This window comes from Taudactylus pleione, unplaced genomic scaffold (assembly GCF_031769625.1).
Source record: "Taudactylus pleione unplaced genomic scaffold, aTauple2 ptg000897l, whole genome shotgun sequence".
Taxonomy (NCBI): Eukaryota; Metazoa; Chordata; class Amphibia; order Anura; family Myobatrachidae; genus Taudactylus; species Taudactylus pleione.
This window is the reverse complement of record NW_028285298.1, coordinates 2,340,001-2,343,722: the sequence shown is the minus strand read 5'-3', so window position 1 is coordinate 2,343,722 and position 3,722 is coordinate 2,340,001. Positions and strand designations below refer to the sequence as shown.

At 45.1% G+C, this 3,722-nt stretch overlaps 1 protein-coding gene across 1 annotated transcript in view; it reads right to left on the bottom strand.

Annotated features, from left to right (window-relative positions):
- Positions 1–2,598: 2,598 nt before the first annotated feature.
- The window catches only part of LOC148474071 (kelch-like protein 9), a 10,074-nt gene continuing 8,950 nt past the window's right edge, over positions 2,599–3,722 (bottom strand). Inside the window, exon 4 of the mRNA XM_088459118.1 lies at positions 2,599–3,722. This exon is cut by the window's right edge and continues 984 nt beyond it. The gene's annotated coding sequence lies outside the window, so the exon portion shown is untranslated.

Genomic DNA, 3,722 nt, shown 5'->3' with positions numbered 1-3,722 from the left:
AGCGGCAGTGGGAGTCTCTAAGCTGGCTGAGCGGTGGCAGACATTAGCATATATTCGCAGATTCATTGCGTGCGATTACGTAGCTGCGTTCGCAGTTGTGGTCTGTGCTGAATCAGGCCCTAAAATGGCAGAGACATAGCAAATCTTAGCAAGTGACTGTAGAATAAACTACGATACATGTCATGGACGCATTGTGGGAGTGTCACGGGACGGTCTGGGAACGCTTCCGCAATCCACAGCGCCAGAGGCCATGTTTAGTTGGATTAGAGGATAGCAGATAGAGTAGACCCTAGACGAACGCAAATGTTGATGGTGTACGATATTGCATCGATGGTTGATGTGTTAATCTCTATCGCAAATGCACCAACCGCACAGCCTGGGTGTCTCACTGCTTGCACACTCCTTCGCACCATGGAGCAAGGGACAGCGGAAATTGCCATTTGCATTTTCCCGCAACCACTATTGCGAGAACTCCTGCGACCTCATCACCAGCCTTCTCTGATTCAGGCCCATTGTCCAGCACAAATATTGACATAATGAAGTTTCAATCCTGACTTATGGGCAGGGGGGGCCGAGGGGGTCAAACACAAAGTACTGGGCCCTCAATTTCTCATGGCGGACCTTCAGATGCGTGGGGCGCCTAAACCAGACTGATCAGTGAAACAGTTCACATTGTGGACTTTAAATTTTGTTGCATCCTACATGACTGCAAAGAGGCCAGCGCGATGCGGTGAGCTGGCTCTGCGCAGCAGGGAGGTGCCAGGCTGGTGAGGTGCCGGCGCCTTCTCCATTTCTGGGCACCCGCTAAGATTTTAATACAAGAAGGCGCCCGGCGGCTCCTTCAGTGCAGCTCTGAGGCTGGAGCTCACTCCAGAGCTCCGTCTTCTGGCTTCCGCAGTGTGTGTAGGGAAAGACGTAATGAAGTCTCTCCCATAGTACCGAGTGGGGCTTCAGGAAAGTGCAGAGTTTTGTGTCTGTGTGGCATAATGTGTAAGGGGCACTACTACTGAAAGCATTATGTGTAAGGGGCACTACTACTGTGGGCATAATGTGTAAGAGGCACTACTACTGTGGGCATTATGTGTATAAGGGGCACTACTACTGAAGGCATTATGTATAAGGGGCACTACTATTGTGGGCATTATGTGTAAGGGGCACTACTACTGAAGGCATTATGTGTATAAGGGGCACTACTACTGTGGACATAATGTGTAAGGGGCACTACTACTGTAGGCATTTTGTGTATAAGGGGCACTACTACTGAAGGCATTATGTATAAGGGGCACTACTACTGTGGGCATTATGTGTATAAGGGGCACTACTACTGAAGGCATTATGTGTAAGGGACACTACTACTGAAGGCATTATGTGTAAGGGGCACTACTACTGTGCACATTATGTGTATAAGGGGCACTACTACTATTGGCATTATGTGTATAAGGGGCATTACTACTGTTGGCATTATGTGTATAAGGGGCACTACTACTTAAGGCATGTGTATAAGGGGCACTACTACTGAAAACATCATGTGTAAGGGGCACTACTACTGTGGGTATGATGTGTAAGGGGCAATACTACTGTGGGCATTAAGAGCCTGATTCATTACGGATCGCAACTGCGATTGCAATTGCGATTACACACACAGTTCAACTGCGATAGTATGCTAATTCATTGCGATCGCAATGCCGACGCAGCACAACATAAAGACGCCCACCTTACCTTACACACATCCGTAATGTTTAGCAAGACTTTGAAACCATCGGTACAATTGAGCACCATCGCAGCCTCACGCGCACTTGCACAAGCTCTGACTTTACCCAGAAATTGCTAACTTCATCGCACGCTATGAGGCCTCAGGCAGCGTATGGCATCGCAGTGGATAATTTATGCATGCTCTTGCAAAGGCATTCGAACGCACTGCCCCTCTGTATAGTTTGCAGAAGGACACCGAACATGTAGCACCAGCCCTGCCTGCAAAGCCCAAAGTCATTGTAGTCAGTAGTCACAAAGGAGCTAAAGGCACCACAAGGCCCTTGAACTCTCATATTTCACAACAGAGGTGCATCATTCCTCATAATATATGCCAAAAGAAACCCTACAACAAATAGGTTAGAAAATAGAAATAGTAATATATATATATATATATATATATATATATATGTATATATATATATATAGTAAGATTATTTTTTTTTTCTTTTCTTTTTGTCTAAGTATTTTTTTTTTTTTTATGAAAGCTTCCAGAAAACTTTATTTTGTGAGATAATTCCGTCCGTAACACGCCGCTGCATTGGAGAAAGGCCGGGGCGAGGGCCAATGGCGCTGGTGATATTGTGCCCAGAATATGGTCTCGCTGAGGTGAATTTAATGTGGGAAGAAAATTATGAAGCAGCGAAACTGAAGGTATTGCTCAAACACAAACCATGATGCTATTTATACTGAAACTTCATGTCAGAGGCTTTGCTAGGCCCATACATCTCGCTTCTCATCCTGGGCTGCCGGAGGGCTTCCATTGTGATGTCGCTTAAGTGAATTATTGAGAGCAAATCAAATTCCAGGTTATTGCTTTCCTTTAATCATATTTTTTTATCATAAAAATAATGTTTGAATAACAAAGTTATCTTGGAAAAGTGAAAATAAAATATGTCATACACCGACAAAGACATGTGGTCCGTGACCAGTGCATGTGTACGCTGGAGGGCAGGTGAGAAAAAGCCGGGAGAGACTCTTATTGAAATATGGTAGTGTGGAGTAAATGCAGGCGCTGTTCAGACTCTGGAAAAGGGTAAAATATTTCCGTTCATCCTCTCACATTAATCTATTTAATTTGTTTTTACTTTAGTACAACTGTGACAAGAGTACACCTTGCATCCATGTAACAGAACCACGCACATGATAAAATGGCGGTCCATTCAAAGACCCACCTTAAATTATCTGCAGATCGAGTGATATTGGAAAAGAAAGAAAAAAAAATTACTTCAAAATGGCTTCATCATAGAAATATCACAGAACCTGTGTAACCGGTCTGTGGGGTGATTGTGGGTAATATTCACAGTACAAAATCTCATGATAATAATCTAAAAATAAACCCCATAAATACATGTAGACACACTCACTCAGATATTAGGAGGCAATTTATGTGTTTTTTACATCCAAAAGTAACGGGGGCCTGACGGCGCTATTCCATTGTCGTATCAGCGGGCGCAAGTTCCGCGGGCGCCCATTACGTATCACACTTGTTGCGCCCAAAAGCACCAGGTTTAGCAGCATTAAATCGTACAAAATATCATCTAGTGCAGTGTTGTCAAACTCAGGTCCTCCATCCCAGCATGCAGTGCCACAGTTTTGCTATTAGGGCAAGCTAAAACTGTGGCAGGGCATGCTGGGATATGTAGTCCCACAAAAGCTGAAGGGCCCGAGTTTGACACCACTGGTCTAGTGTGTGCACACCAAGCTGCAGAAGTGGGCGGTGCTGGGGCTTCATCATAGCCACGCCCCCACTATAAAATGACTCGATTACCGACATTATAAAGCAGAGGTGGTGCCAAGATGATGCAATTCAGTGCGAATTGTGCCATCAGTAGTCTGGGAGACATGTCCACTTTTCAGGTTGGCCAGGAGCGTCATACGATTTTCGGGAGCCTCCCGGCTATACCAGGAAAGTAGACATATGCGAGCTACACCAGTGTGGTTTGGTTGATGGGGCCTTGTGTAGATGCACA